Source organism: Notolepis coatsorum, assembly GCF_963971535.1.
Source record: "Notolepis coatsorum genome assembly, chromosome: 20".
NCBI classification, from domain to species: domain Eukaryota; kingdom Metazoa; phylum Chordata; class Actinopteri; order Aulopiformes; family Paralepididae; genus Notolepis; species Notolepis coatsorum.
The window spans coordinates 8,908,424-8,925,386 of record NC_140184.1 but is presented as its reverse complement, the minus strand read 5'-3'; the positions used below and the strand labels follow the sequence as shown (position 1 = coordinate 8,925,386).

The window sequence follows — 16,963 nt, the reverse complement described above, 5'->3', positions numbered from 1 at the left end:
TAATCACATAAATATCAGACTGTAATTATTGTGTAACAATAACAATTGTGTAATAATAACAAACTGAATGGGAGCACGGTGTGTGTGTCTTTTACTGAGCCTAACCCTAACCCTTTTTGATGCAGGTAATATTATTATTATTTAACCCTTTCCCCTTCCAGTCATTAAGGTCTCTAGTGGTCATTGAGGGAGGGTACTGCTTGCGGGAGGAACGAATCTATTTATTCATCTATCAGTCACTAGGTGTGGGAGGGCTAACGGAGGTATTGGGGGAAGTGAGAGCGAGTTGGGGAGTACTGCTGACCGCCCCGGAGAGGCGAGGAAGGCCAGAGTACCAGACCAGGTTGGTAAATCCCGGGCCCCATCCACTCCCACTGCCGGCCTCCAGTTTGACGCTCCAGGCCCAAAGACGAGGGTGCAGTCAGACGGAGCTCTACTGCGTCCCGCTACCCAGTGGCTTTGCCCACCCGTTCCCACGAAGCAGGGATAATCCACCCTGCTACATTAATATGAATTCAAATCGCCAATAAAAAGAAAATACGACAAACAAACGCTATATAGCGTTGGCGGGCATGAACTAATGACAAAACGCGTGGCTGGCATCCAAAGTGTTAAAGGTCCGTAGAATGCTTGCAGATTTCAAGGTGAGTGGGAGCTTGTTCCAGAGTGTCGGTGCTGCGACTGCGAATGCCCGGTTATATACTCACAACTATGACCATCTGAACATGACACTGTTCATATCTTTTGCACAATACTGCACAATTGCACAGCCCTGTCCTATATTGTATTTTTATTTGAATTCATTTATATATTCCATTTTATTTTATTCTACTTTTATTCTACAACCAAGACAAATTCTTTGTATATGCAAACTTACTTGGCAATTAAGACATTTTGTTACGGTTTCACCTGCGGATTCATCACGGATACCCACCCGCCAGGCTCAAGACACACACACACACACACACCGCACTGGAGTGCGTTAACTTTTTGCAACGTATTATTAAATGCCCTTCGGGGTTGAACTTTCCTCTGTCTCCCCGTGTTGTGCATTTGAGCCTACCTGTAAACCGGTTCCTAACAAATTTCTGATTCTGATTCTGATTCTGACTACCGGACAATTTATAAATGTGTTGCATGAGCAACTGCCTTGAGCAACAGCACATACAAAAATGGAAGAATCTTTGCCAGGTTGTAACGTTTTTGGGTTTTGCTCTCACCTGGGAGCAAAAGCCTGGCGTTGCCCAGTGGTAATTACCTGTCTTTCTGCCCTGCCTTGGTACCTGGTGTGTATAGTTTACTCTGCTTCATATATCCTCCGTGTTTGCTGTTCACATTGTCAGTCGTTCACTGATCGTTACCGTGAGTACACTTGCCAGAAGAAGCACTTATCGCTCCCGTCTTGGAGGATTCGTTGTTATCGTTGCTATCATTATCGTGTTTTGCATTGCCTTCTTAATACTGTTATGTGCTTCTGTAGCACCGTCGTCCGACGTCTTTTGTTTGTGCCTCGTTTTGGAGACAGTGTGTTCTTCCCTTTACTTTCCCTGTTTTGTCGTTTAGCTCAGTATAGACATTTCGTATTAATGTATTTTGGAGACAGTGTTGTCTCTCTTTATTTTCCCAGTTTGTTAGAGACGAGAGTAGGCTCTCCTTTTCTTTATTCATCTTTGTCGGCGTGAACGCCTTATTGCTCCTTATTTCGCCTGAGAAGCAAGACCTGCCTCCTGTCTACACGTTCTGTCCTGCACTTGGGTCCAATACACCTACCCATCGTAACACCAGGTCACACTTAAAAAAAAACACTCTTTATCTCTAATATCGATCGTTACTGAGAAAAGAGGCCCAGAGGGAAGTCAGATATACAAACTCTGACAACACAACGTTATGATGAGTCTCCTCAGTCCACCTGGTAGTCTCCCAAGTATTCACGAGTCGACTGGAGGGCAGGTTTAGGTTAGGTTTAGGTTTACTTTATTTGATCACGGAGGACAGCGTACATTAATCAGAATTTGTTCTTACTTGCTTGCCTGGGTAAATAAAGGTTATAGAAATGTAAAAAAAAAAAAAAAACGATACCGATATTTTCCGATATCACATTTTAATGCCGATATCGGCCGATAATATCGGTAGGCCGATAATATCGAACATCCCTACTAATTTCCATTGGCAGTCCCCCTGCCAGAAGGTACAGGCTAAAATCGTGTGTGAAAAAGGGTTAGCAATAAAAACAGAATAAAATCAAGATAAATAACATTAGAATAAAAACACAACAAAAGCACATAGACATACGATAGGGATACAGGTCACAATACAGTCATGGACACAAGGACAGAGCACATCATGACATATTAAAAGACCCAGACATAGACAAACGCACCAAATCCACACCAGGGGCGGGGCTAGGGGGTGGCTACTTGGGCTCAAGCCCCGAATGTTTTCTGAAAAGCCCCGAATCTATTTAAAAAAAAGATAATTCATCATTGTTACATGAAAATATGTTTGCACCAGATTTAGCAGAAGCTAATTTCCATCTGTGGTCTATCCAGCTGCTAACTGTATTTGAGTGAGTTAAGTGAATTAAGAAAAACTTAATTCTTCCACCTTAGAAACATAGCTAAAGTACGGCCATTTATAAATCAAAAGGACGCTGAAAACCAGATCCATGCCTTTATCTCAAGCCAACTCGACTACTGTAATGCACTCCTTACCGGCCTCCCGAAAAAATACGATGATAACTATTTTATTGCAATGCACTATTGCATTATTTTATTCTATTTTACTAACTATTTTATTGCACTGCACTATTTTACTTTGTATCAGTGAATCATAGACGCCTGGCCATAAGAGCATTCGGAGCATCTCTGCTCTCCCACTATTGAACTTGGGGGAGCAAAGGTATGCTCTTGCTCCACCACTTTTTGATCATATGAAAAATATGATATATCCCCCCCAATATATAAATCTAACCATAACTACGTTATGGTTAACTGAGTTTTATAGTGAAAAGAGCAGCTTTATTGGTCAAGATTGAAGGCTCTATATTGCAGGAAATTGCACGTACAGGTTCATTAAATTAAAAAAAAAACACCCCTTGCTGCCCAAAAAATAAAAATAAAAAGAAATACAAAAACATTAAAAAAATAAAAAATAAAATAAAAAAAGGGCACCTATCTGGGCTAAGCCCCGGATCTCCTACAATCCTAAATCCGCCCCTGATCCACACACACACATACACACACAGACACCTCAGTGTTGACAATGCTGGTTTTCAATGAGCCATTCCCTAACCCTGCACTTGAATGAATGATATGATGTGGACACTCTAATTGTTTGAGGTATTGAGTTCCATTGGTGGGATGCTCTATATCAGGGGTGGGCAATTATTTTTCCCAGGGGGCCGAATGAGTAACTGAAAATATGTTGGAGGGCCGGGCCAAAATTCCAAACTCAATTATGCATAATATACATTTTATTTCTATATAAAAATCAGTAAATGGCATTGTTTTGACCCCTGGTAAGAGTGTATGTTATTATTTGGCAATTAAAAGGTGAGGTTAGCTTTCAAAAATATAATTTATTCAAATAGAATTTATTTCCAAAATGATAAACAAAATGTGAAACATTAATAACAAAGGGCATTTTGAGTTTCATATACTATTGAAACAAGGATTTTCTTAGCTTTCTAAAGACATCACATCATCTTACAGTATAGCAAAAATAAACAAGACATGTCACTGAACTGTGTAAAGAAAAGTGTCCCAGTTTTGTAGCCTTTTTTACTTTACATGCCTATATTAAACATTTAATGTTTTCAGAACTGTGCAAAAAAAAGAAAAGAAATATATCAAGTGTCCCATTTCACTTGTTATATTTCCACATTTTAGTGTTCTTTAGTTCTTTTTTTTCATTCAGTGTGAGAAATCCAGTCTCTGTTGAGCTTTAACAAGTCCATCAAAGTCAGGTTGCATGTCTGAGGTGGAGATGCGAAGCACAGCTGCCAGATGTTCATCAGTGAGAGAGGATCTGTACCTGGACTTGGTAAACGTCATGACTGAGAATGTCTGTTCACATATGTAGGTGGATCCAAAGAGAACCAACATCTTCTGAGCATGTCTCCTCATGTTTGGAAAGTTCTCCTCCTTGAGAGCAGAGTAGAACTCTAGCAGTGATGCTGACTTATAGTGCTCTTTCAGTAGTGAATCAGACTGCAGGCCAATGAGTTCAAGCTGAACAACTATCAACACTGCAGGTAAAGGGAGAGGAAACCAGCTGCATTTCATCCTCAACCTTTTTGAAATCTTGAAAACGCCTTGAAAATTCATCATGCAGTGCTCCCAACATGGATGAGTACCTGTGCCGGTGATCAGCTGATGGTTTGACTTCTTTCAGGGTTTTCATGTGTTTGAGATTGTTGCTGCCTAGTTGCCTTGAAATTAATTGCAACTTTGTCATGAAGGCTTTCAGATGGCTATGCATTTCATGAGCGTAAGCGTATATTGTGCATGTTGACATAAAAAAAAAAAAAGTGTGACAGTGATGGTACAGTACCTGAATGGTTCCTTGTCTAGAATTTGTATTGCTTGTTTGTATAGTGATTGAAGTGGTTTCAGAATGGTGGAATGTGAATTGGACCAGGTTTTCAAACAGTATGTGATGTGGGAAAGAACCATTGAATGAAAATATAGCTTCGCTGCCTCTGTTTAGAGGTCCATGTGTAGCATCTCTCTGACTGACACTCTACTCTATCTAAATCTGTGGTTGTTGCGGTTATAAGAATCGTAATGAGAATCACAATGAGAATCACAATGAGAATCACAATGAGAATCAGAAATGTCTTTATTTCCAAGTAAGCTTGCACATACAAGGAATTTGTCTTGGTCATTTGGTGCATCGACATTAACAGACAATAGCAACGCTTACAAAGCAAGTAGGAGTAAATTAAATAATTATAAATTAAAGTAGAATAAAATCAAATGGAATACATAAACTAAATTAGAATACAAATACAATAGAATAGAATGTAGGACAGGGCTGTCCTATACACCCTGTGTCCATACCTGTGTCTGGTGCATTTGAACCAGTTGAGGATGTCGGTGCAGCGGGTGTAGTAGACCTGGTCAAACGGGTGGGAGTAGGACTCCTGGACGGTCACCGCGTAGCTGTAGGGAACAGCAAAAAACATGGTTTGTTCCGTTAAAAACACAATAGTATTGTAGTCATGGCATACTGTATATGGAGGGAGATGACATTAGAAGAAGTGCACAGATACATTTGTGATTAACCCTTTCACTACCACACTATAGAAGGTTAACCCTTTCACTGCCACACTACAGACCCGTGTGGTACTGAAAGGGTTAACCTTCTGTAGTATGGTAGTGAAAGGGTTAACCGTCTGTAGTGTGGTAGAGAAAGGGTTAACCTTCTGTAGTGGTAGTAAAAGGTTAACCTTCTGTAGTGTGGTAGTGAAAGGGTTAACCTTCTGTAGTGGTAGTAAAAGTTTAACCTTCTGTAGTGTGGTAGTGAAAGGTTAACCTTCTGTAGTGTAATAGTGAAAGGGTTAACCTTCTGTAGTGTGATAGTGAAAGGGTTAACCTTCTGTAGTGTGGTAGTGAAAGGGTTAAGGAACATTTTCTTCACTAACAAAAACAATAACAGATACGTACATAGATATATACACACCACAAAACCAGCCACCACCCAAAGTGACCACACTTAAAACTTCAATAATTTTTCATTTGCACCGTGTCACCGTCATTTACAGTCAGACCAAAAGAGACAGGAAACCACGATTAAAGGACATTGATCATATTTGAACAGGCTGTCAGAGTCTCCTGCACACACAGAGAGAGAGAGAGAGAGAGAGAGAGAGAGAGAGAGAGAGAGAGAGAGAGAGAGAGAGAGAGAGAGAGAGAGAGAGACTCCTGCACACCTGAACGCTCTGTGGCAAGGGTGCAAGAAAATAAGTTTGTCCGAGGCAAGCAGCGGTTGTGATTGGAGGATCGAGAAAAGAGGACGAGGCTTGGGATAGGTCGATAGGCTGGAAGGAGTAGAGACGCCTGCATGCTGTTGTCACTTGTTCAATATTATAAATGTATTGAATTATTGGCATTCTATACAGAAACAGAACCAGCTTTCCTTTGATTAGTAGGATGAGAGTTGTGGAAGCAGTTTTCTCATTAGTCCTGGACTATGGTTATGTAATCTCTAGACATGCTGCGGCCTCAACCCTTAAATCCTTGGACTCTGTATATCACTCAGATTCATCACTAATGATGGATACGACACTCATCACTGTGTCCTTTATGAGAAGGTTGGTTGGTCCTTGCTGATGGAAAGGTGCAACAACAGTTTTGTTGTTGTATTGGGGGATTTTAACCAGGCTCATCTGAGCCGGTCTCTCCCTAAATACAGGCAGCAAGTCACTTGCCCAACTCGGGGAGTGAACACTCTGGATCACTGCTACTGTACTATTCGGCAGGCCTACCATTCTGTCCCCCGTGCTGCACTGGGCAACAGTGATCATCATCTCATCCACCTGATCCCTCGCTACAGGCAGAGATTAAAACAATCAAAACCTGTAGTGCGGAGCTTCAGAGTGTGGTCCAGTGAGGCATGCGAATGTCTCCGCGCCTGGCTGGAGAGGGCAGGCTGTGACCAGGACTTTGTTGAGTGGGCGGGGCCTGAGGCTGGTAACAACTTGGATGACTACACTGACACTGTGACATCCTTCATCAGCCTCGGCGAGGAGGTGTGTGTCCCCCTCCGCACTAGGAAGATCTACAACAACAACAAACCCTGGTTTTCAGCCCAACTCAGGCGGCTGAGGTCGGAGAAGGAGGTGGCCAGGCTCAGTGGTGATGCTCATCGGTTCAGGCAGGCCAAGTACAAGTTCGCCAAAGAGGTGAAGGAGGCGAAACTTCGCTTCTCAGAGAAACTGCGGCAGCAGCTCTCTGAGGGGAATTCCTCCTCCGTTTGGAAAGGCCTCAAGACCATTACAAACTACAAGCCGAAGTCACCACAGGCGCCTGATAACCTCCCCCTGGCGAACGAGCTAAACACATTTTACTGTAGGTTTGAGAAAGAGGTTCCCCCCCGCCCTCTTCCTTCACCCACTCGGTCACAACCTCCATCCCCCCACCCCAGTGCCCCCCCCCCCCCCACACATCCCCCCCCCCCCCTCTCTCTGTCAGTGTGAGAGAGGTGAAACGGCTGTTTTCCAGTCAGAATCCCCGGAAGGCGGCCGGCCCGGACTCTGTCTCCCCCTCTGCCCTGAAGCACTGCGCTGACCAGCTCGCACCGGTGTTTACCACCATTTTTAATGCATCGCTGGAGCTGTGTCACGTCCCAGCATGCTTCAAGGCCTCAACCATCATCCCCGTCCCCAAGAAGGCCAAGGTCACGGGCCTTAATGACTACAGACCTGTCGCCCTGACCTCTGTGGTCATGAAGGTCCTGGAGCGCTTTGTCCTGGCCCACCTGAAGCTCATCACAGATCCTGTGCTGGACCCGCTGCAGTTCGCGTACAGAGCCAACAGATCCACAGAGGATGCTGTGAACATGGCTCTGCACTACACGCTGGAACATCTGGACTACGCGGGCAACTATGTCAGGATCCTGTATGTGGACTTCAGCTCGGCCTTCAACACCATCCTTCCACCCATCCTGGAGCACCAGCTATCCCTGCTGCAGGTGCCGGTCTCCACTCGCAGGTGGATTACCGACTTCCTGTCCAACAGGTCTCAGCGGGTGAGGCTGGGGAAGAGCATTTCCAGCTCTAGGTCCACCAGCACCGGTTCCCCGCAGGGCTGCGTTCTATCCCCACTACTGTTCTCCCTGTACACAAACAGCTGTGCCTCTCTACACCCCTCGGTCAAACTCCTGAAATTCGCTGACGACACCACCCTGGTGGGTCTCATCTCCAGGGGGGATGAGTCGGCCTACAGGAGGGAGATCGAGAGGCTGCAGAGCTGGTGCAGCTGCAACAACCTGGAGCTCAACGCTCAAAAGACAGTGGAGATGGTAGTGGATTTCAGGAAGAAAGCAGCCCTGCCCCCTCCCATCATACTGGGAGGCACTCAGGTGACCTCCGTGGAGTCATGCCGATTCCTCGGCATGACCATCTCCCGGGATTTGAAGTGGGAGCTTAACATCACGGGCCTGCTCAAGAAGGCCCAGGGGAGGATGTTCTTCCTCCGGCAGTTGAAGAAGTATAAACTGCCGAGGACCATGATGGCCCAATTCTACACGGCCATCATTGAGTCCATCCTCACCCACTCCATCATCTCCTGGTTCCCTGCTGCAGCGGCAAAAGATCTTGCCAAGCTGCAGCGGGTGATTCGCTCCGCGGAGAGGGTGATCGGCTGTCCCCTGCCCTCCCTCAGGTCCCTGCACGACTCCAGGGCGCTGAAGAGGGCGAGAAAGATCATGGCCGACCCATCCCACCCCGGTCACAGCCTCTTCACCCTGCTCCCCTCTGGGAGAAGGCTGAGGATCCCAAAGGCTGTGAAAGCTCGACACAGACTGAGCTTCTTCCCCTCAGCTGCCAGGCTGATCAATGCCTCAGGCCCCCCCCCCCCCCCCTCGGTACCCCCCCCCCCCCCTCTGCCCCCAAATGACACTGGCTAAATGACATTGACTGCACTGCACTAGTATCTCTGCACACTTCACTTTATATATATATATATATATGTATTTTATTTATTGATTAATCCCCCACTGCACTGTTTTCGTTTCTTGTCTGTGTTGGTGTTTGTTTACTGTGAAAAAAAGAAAAAATGCATACACTGTATTGCTGCAACAATTACCAATGTGTTTTACACAAATGGCTCAATAAAGGAATCTGAATCTGAATCTGAATCTGAATCTGAATCAAACACTGCTTTCTGTAAAAAGAATGTAAGGCCCTTATTGGTAAGCTACCAAGGACGCGAGAAGGGGGTGTGCGGGAGGGGCTGCAGCACCCCCTGCTGGATGGGAGTGTAACTGCAACTGCAAGGTTGTTTTGGATTTTATTCCAAATTTGTAACCGAGGCTACTCATGTCACAGAGCGGAACGGCACTGCAGATTTACCCTACTCTTGGAATTCATTCAGATCATCATAGGGGCGCTGTCTCGATAATGCAGTGTTATTATAACAGCGTGTAGCCGACGTATGAACCGGTTGGGATTCGAATAGACGCGGCCTGGAAGCGTCAACGCAGAACTGGAAATCCGTTGGTAAAAAAAATAGACACAGCGGCTGCGCCCTGCCTGGGAGATAGTTAACTTTTGGGACGCTGAATTCGCAGTAAAGGAATATATGAACAAGCCAGCAGAACTATCCGAGCCCCCGGGAGGGTGATTGAAGACCTGTTGCATGCCGGCGATCATGTATGCGGGAAACGAATTGCAGAGGGAGGGCGCAACAGCCATGTGGGATAAGCTGGGCTGTGATGTGTGCATCAGAACAGTTACTTGTCTCGCACCGTCGCACGCTCAGAGCGCGGAGTTGGGCAGCGGTTTTGATTGAAAAGTTTGATTGAAAAGTTTATTAACAGATTGCAGAATGGGTACAGTACAGTACAGCTCAATACATACAATTGTTAAGGGGATGCAGACCAGAGAAAGACTTTCGTCTTGTTTACATCAGGGTCCCCCATTTTCAATTCATCATACTAGTATCCTCTAGTGAATGAGAGTGTTGGTTATGATGTGACAGACAGTGGAGCTGTTTGCAGATAGCGAGCATTTTGACGTGTTGCGTGGTGGCGATGTCTCGCAGACAATACAACTACAAGTATAATTATAAATAAAAATAAAAATATATAAAGATCAAAAACGATCGATATCTCAGCACCCCCACTCCCCGCGGACTTCTCGCGTCCCTGTAAGCTACCTCCTTATACAACATCATTATTGGAATGGAATTTTGGAACTTATGAAACCCGTTCTAGTGACTGGCTGGTCCTTAAGGTCCAGTTTGCTTGAAACAGGGTAAATCTGCATTTTGCTATGATGCCCCTAGCTCTTGGAAAGAACTTCAACAGTCCTTAATTTAAAGCTTGAGATTCTCCCCTCTGTTGCAGAGTTTAAAACCTTGATCTCCAACCTTTGTCAATCAAGTTGTACGTGTTTTAATTTATTTGTTATCCTTACTTTTGTCTCGCCTTGTTGTCTTATCGTTGTGATTTTATATGCCTTTTTTCTTTAGCTTATTTCTGTATGTACTACACTCAATGTGCCTGTAAATGAGGGAAACCTCAGTTGCCTTTCGAGTAAAAATAGAGGTTTAAAATTAAATAAAATTTCATGTAATGTTTTTGTCTGGGACCGAACTACCTGACGAAGGTCCAGACCAGGCTGCAGAAACAAATTAGTGGGGGGGCATAAAATGTTCTCGGGGGGGCACAATGGTTTTTCAACACAGGTTCCCTTTTATACGTTTCAGCTGGGACAGCGGCGCTGTGGCTTGCTTGGCGCTTCCCACGGTGCTGAACTAAACAGCAGAGAGGCAATTGAAAAATCAAATTTCTCTCTATCTTAAGAACTTTCACTTATACAAAAACAGACTGAACGGATATATATAACAGACCTGCTGGGGCAGCGGACTGAGAGCAGGGGACACAAACAGGCTGGATAAGATGGTCAAGAAGGCCAGTAGCGTGGTTGGGGTGGAGCTGGACTCTAGCGAGGGTGGCGGAGAAGAGGAACCTTGCTAAGCTCCAGGCCATCAGGGAAAACCCCTCCCAGCCACTATACACAGACTTGGCTGACAGGAGGAGCATGTTATAGGCTCACACTACCTAAATGCAGCACTGAACGGCACAGGAAGTCCTTCATTCCGACAGCCATCAGACTATACAATGCATCCCTGTGCCTCACTGCATCACTGAGCACAGAGTGACAATTACCATCTTCCTGGACTCTTACTTTTTAAACAGCACTGTGCATTATTACACCTACTGTAGACTTCAGTATATTTTTACTGTATTTATTTACTGTATCTTTTATTCAATTTTTATTCCATTTCATTTTATTCTATTCTTAGGCCATTTGTTTTGTTATTCTTATTTGTGACTTGTTCTGTCTAAATGTTTAATGTTGAGTGATTTGCAGTGTAAAATTTCCCTCAGGATAATACATTTCTATTCTATTCTATTCTATATCTTTGAAAAGTCTCCATTTATTCAACACTTCTGAATTCACTGACAAACTGAACTGAACTGAAAAAAATAAGGTGCATAAAAAAGCAAACAAAATTCCTCCACAGGCTACTCACCATCATAAGTAGAGCGGCAAGCAGCGTTTGGGGACAGAGTGAAATCTTCTTAAAACACTGCCCCTCCACTCATTTCTGAACTTTTTTGTTAAGTCCTTCTCTAATGCCAACTGAATTAAATTGGCCTTAGTTGCGTTGATGAAGCATACTAAGGCGATGTTCTGTAAAGACGTTCTTGAGGGTAGAAAACGAATTCTCACAGAGTGCCGTGCTAGCTTCAGTAGTGTTGTTGTTGACATCAGTGCCCACTAGGGCTGTCCCCGACTAAGGATTTGGATAGTTGACTTTGATTGACAAAAAAAAAAAAAAAAATTAAAAAAGGTACCACAGCTGACTCAGTGGGCGGGCCCGGCCCCCTAATGCCCGCCCATGGCGCCGGGACTGCGAGGGTCCCAGGATAAAAAACACTGCATTACGTGATATTGAGCAAGTAGTAGGGCTGCACGATTTTGGGAAATAATCTAATTGCGATTTTTCTGACAGATATTGCGATTACGATTAAATTTGCGATTATAATATTTTTTTTTAAGCAGCCCCACATAGGTTTATTGTAAAATGCGGCTTGAAAATGTTTCTTTTTACCTGGGAATCGATACCGGTACCCAACGGTAAAATATTGTCTGTACTTTACTCTCCCTCTCTGAAGTCTAAACTTCACAACACACAATCTAAAACCCCTTACCTCCCTCTCCCAAACCGATATTGTATCGAATTTTTTACGATTTACTAATTACATCATTCCAAATCGCGATTTCGATTTAAAATCGATTAATCGTTCAGCCCTAGCAAGTAGTGAAGTGTCGTTACAAGTCTCCTTATAAAGTTTTGATTATCAAATGAGCAAACTCTTATATACTTATACTAGTACGTCATGTATTTATTATTATTTTATTGTATTTATTTTATTCTGGGTGCCCCTGACAATAAGAACGTTCTCCCTCGTACATTAATACGCTTCGGGAAAAAGAGAAAAAGCCATAATATCAGAGCTAACAATCCATATCCAACAATATTCCTCATATACTGTCCGGGGTGTGGAGATGATTGATCAGTCCACCTGCACCCACTCTCTCACGCTCGTTCATGAAATGACACAGCGTGCTCTCGCTCACATGATGAGAGCACTCAAGCAGTCGCGTTAACATGCATCTGAATTTACAGCCCCTGGAAGATCCCTGAGTAAACCTTCTCCTTTTTTTACTTTTGATTATTGGCAAACTCTCCGCGTTGATTTGTGAAGGGGAGTCCATTAGTTGACTGCGGCGTCCTGAGTGGTACTATTTCACAGAGGGGTTCCAGACGGGAGACAGGGTGGGGGGTGGGGGGGGGGGGGGGGTGTATATTGGGGGGGGGGGGCTAACCTTTCCCAGTGGCTGCAGACGTTCGGGTCATCTGGGTTCAGGGGCCACGTCGCCGGGATCAGGCCCAGGAGGGTGAGCCACAGCAGAGCCTGGGGGGAGACCCAGCCTGCCCCCATTCTATCCCTCCCTGTGGTGAGAGAGACACACAGAGAGACAGAGAGAGAGAGAGAGAGAGAGAGAGAGAGAGAGAGAGAGAGAGAGAGAGAGAGAGAGAGAGAGAGAGAGAGAATGCGTTAGACAACGCAAACGAATCTGGAAGAATACAATAATACACTGTGCAACCTTATGGGCAACATGATGGGGCAATGTGTTTGCCGACAGGAGATGAAGTGAGACAGCTTCAGATTCCTGGGGTGTCCTCATCTCGCCTCTCAAGAAAGCTCACCAGCGTCTCTTCCTCCTGAGATTCTGGTGAACTTCTACCAACGCGCCATTGAGGGCATACTCACCTGCTGCACTGCCTCGGAACTGCACTGGTGAAAACCACCCAGCGCATCACCGGTACATCACTCCCTGCCATTGAGGCTGTCCACAGCACAAACAGTGTCTGAGGAAGGCACCCTGTATGGTCAAGGACAACCTCTAAGCCCAACCGCAAACCATTTGTCCTCCTGCCCTCTGGGAGGCGCTACACAAATCTCAGTTCCAGGACCAGCAGGCTCAGGTACAGCTTATAATTTGGCTGTTAAATTATACATATTAACTCCCAACTTTGGAATTCAGGAGGAAGGTTTTAGATTAAATCCTCTGGTGAACTTAATTAGAAAATAATTATAGAGACCAATTGTCTGTGGTCAGGCAAGCCAGGATGTCTCCACAGAAGCCAACTTTGCATACAGACACCTCTGTAAGCTTCAAAGCAACACACAGAAGGAACCAAGGGATATGATTCACCCCCGAAGACTCAAACAATGATTCGGCCAATGACAGTGTTAACATTCAAATCACATGTATATGTGATAAACAGCTATATCAACACAGTGTTGTGTGAGCAGGTAGGCTGCTCTTGAAAATCATTTAAAATATAATCATGAAATAAAACATGGCCTGAGCTTCTGGTTGAATCTAGCCTTTTAAAAAAGTAACTTAAAGCATTACATCTTCAAAGTATTATGTGGGATAAAGTATATATCTTTTAAGAATAACTCATTCTGTAACTAAGAAATTCAAGTAATCAGAAAATGCTGTGAGTAACTGGAAAGGGAGACCAAAGTATTTGCATACAAGCAGGCTCACAGTTGTTTCTCTCAGAGGTGTGAAAAGCTCAAACTTCTGCTGGGGCACAAAGATAGACAGGAGCAGGCACGTGCACACATAGAGGCCAAGGGGTGCTTGAGCACCTGCCTTTTTGAGCCTCATCAAAAAAGTGCCCTTTTTGAAAAATAAATAAATAAATAAATAATTATTATTATTTTATTTTTACCGTTACGCATATAGACTGCCCTTCCAACTGAAAAATGTCTGGATAGAATAAAAATATTAGATAAAGAGAGAGAGATGCCCCATATTCCATTGCAGTTTGCACGGCCTCCTCAGCGTGCCTCTCCGCGGACCTATATATTTTATGCATAGCGTGGGTGGTGATGATGATGATGATAGAAACCGCTGTGGCGCATACAGTTGAATGCTGGTATTACACTCATTGAGGGACACGAAGAAGTCAAATCCGATGGGATTTGGGAATCTCAAATACAAATCGGGATTGGAATAAAAAATGCATTTATATTAAACAATACAGAATATACAGCACTTCTTGGGGTCTGTAGGGTAAGCACTTATTCCCTCCCCCCTGAACATTTCTGGAGATGTATGGGCCTTTTAAGTCAGTGATAAAAGTGTCTTTCAAGGATAATGAGCTCCTGCACTGATTATTATAGTTCAATATTTGATCACCAAAACCCCCCAAAAAGCATAAAAAGGGGGCCCCCCGCCGAAAAGGGCCCTTAAAAATCGCGCTTGGACGCTACGCGCGCTCAGTTAATATATACACACAGGTATAGTGCCCTTTTCAGCCTTTGAGCACCTGCCCCTCTAAAGTCATGTGCACGTCCCTGGACAGGAGGAAGAATTATATAACATTTAGTAATTAGGACACATTAGACATTTATTTTTCTATATTCAATTTAAACCAGATTAAACTACAATTATCACTGAAATGTTCAACAAGGGAAACATTTAGTTAGTAAACTTGGAGTGGTTTATAGCCAAATGTACAGGATTAAGGGAAGATCATTTTCAAATAGCTAATACGAGTGTTAAATAAATGTAATTATTTAGAAAGACATGGTTTAAGACTTTAATGAATCTAGGTAAATAAGTTGAATAAGTCAAATAATATGAAATGCTGTATAAATACACTGAATTGGAAATAACTCATGTGAATGTCAGCTTTGTGGTTTACTCTGGGCCAAACAAGTAATGTGTTATGTTGAAATGTGTGTCCTTGAGAGAAGTACCTTAATATTCATATATCATGTGTAGTAAATGTAATAGTAACAATGATTTAGCCTTAAAATGAGTTGGAAAGAAATACTGTCTTCAGCTGGGCAGTTAGTGATAAGCCACGCCTACATTTTCAAACAGAAAACTAACTGTTTGGGGATTGGATGTCATCAGCTGGACCCAGGCCTGGGCCCTGTCCCCCGTACCTGGTTCAACTAAGTCGATCAAGATGTCATTATCCAGATTCAGTTAACCCGATGTTTGAAGCCGGGATTTTCCTGTTCCTCGAAGGTGGATTCAGTCTCGTTAACTCAAACCACACTTGAGACCCAGGATGAGTGCGCGCGGCCGCTCCAGTTGAAAAGCCAGCACGTATCGATAGCAGAGATCCTGATTCTCTAGCGGCATTGATTGATTAATTGATTTAAAACTTTATTAACATATTGCAGTACGGCTCAATCGCCTCGCCGACAAGTTAAATGCGTTATCTATAGGCTAATTTTAAGTCCCTCATTACCTCAATCAATCAGATTATATTTCTTTAAACTTGCCTGCTGGATTGAATAATCAAATGAGATCTTGCTAGCGAAAATAATTAGTTAAACTGTTATACAGAATAACGATACGGCTCTCTTACCCATTGATTGATGTAAGGTCGATCTTTTACTTATCTCCACTGTGGTGTAACGGGTTCTTCTTTTGACTTTCACGCAGACGACCGGGGTTCGAAACCTAGTCTTTCCCTTCTTTTTGCGATGTAGGAATAATTCAATTTGGTGCACGTTGAGAGCTATATAAAGAATGACATCCTCAATGCATGTAGATTTATAATATTTTAACTTAAAACTAGGCTACTTTGGCGTATAATCATTAATATTATATTCCAAAAAATTATATTGGAAACACGGGGTTTCGAACACCGGTCGCCGGGTTGCCAGGTTTGAGCACTACCGCTGCGCCACTGTGCCAGATGGGATAAATTCATTGTTTATACATTAATGAACGAGAGACCCGTGTTTAGAATATTCTTTATTTTGAATGAAGTTTTATCTCTTCATGCTCATTCATTAATGTGACGTCAACGGCTCATTCAATTTCTCAAATCCGTCAAACAGCGCATCTCATCAGACATCTTAATCCCAGTTACAATTAAAATAACCACATAATGTGTACATCGCACCGAGCGAGCGCCACGGTATATAACGTGCATTATTTAGGACAAAGTGAATTTAGTATCAGCATTTTGGGTCTATTTTACATTTCAAAAGACCCCTCTGGAAGAATGGAGCACAAAAACGTAATTCAGAATGGTATAACGCAGATCCTAGACTGTGGGAATAATTTCAGGAAACGCGCTGTCACTTCTTTGCGGGGGCGTGGTGATGGTTCATCCGGCTAACTTGAACTTAAACCCTGCTTTCGACCAGGCTCAAACTTTTGGATCTGTTGTCATGGTGATTTGGACAATCCAGGTTCGGGGAACCGGAAAGTCCGGCTTAAGTCAGACTTCACCAAAAGTTATCCGGCTAACTCAGTTATCCAGGTACGGGGAACGGGGCCCTGCTATAAATACAGGGCCATCAGACACTAGGAAGAGAGATGAAAGAGAAGATGATGAAGACGAAGAAGATGTAGAACAGGACTGCCTTGTCGATGAAGAAAAGGTTATATTGATGTTGCCAAAGACGTGGACACAGAAGACTCTTGTTGATAAGACCAGCGGACATTTTGTTAAGACTAGTTTGAATGCAGATTCAGACCTTGAACTATTGTAAACAACCAGTGTTTTTGAAGATACAACAAGTGTTTTTAAGAAGCAACCATTGTTTGCTTCTGGTAATAAAACTTGCAAGGAACATCGGAAGCGCCTGTTTGGACATCCCATTCTTAACAAAAGAA

At 43.6% G+C, this 16,963-nt stretch overlaps 1 protein-coding gene across 1 annotated transcript in view; it reads right to left on the bottom strand.

Annotated features, from left to right (window-relative positions):
• LOC311247289 (uncharacterized protein) overlaps positions 1–12,666 on the bottom strand; it is a gene marked incomplete at its 3' end in the record, with an annotated part of 277,946 nt that extends 265,280 nt beyond the window's left edge. Inside the window, exons 1-2 of the mRNA XM_084337648.1 lie at positions 12,623–12,666; positions 5,061–5,162 (exon numbers count right to left, since the gene is read on the bottom strand). The remainder of the gene's footprint in view (positions 1–5,060; positions 5,163–12,622) is intronic.
• Between the last annotated feature and the right edge of the window lie 4,297 nt (positions 12,667–16,963).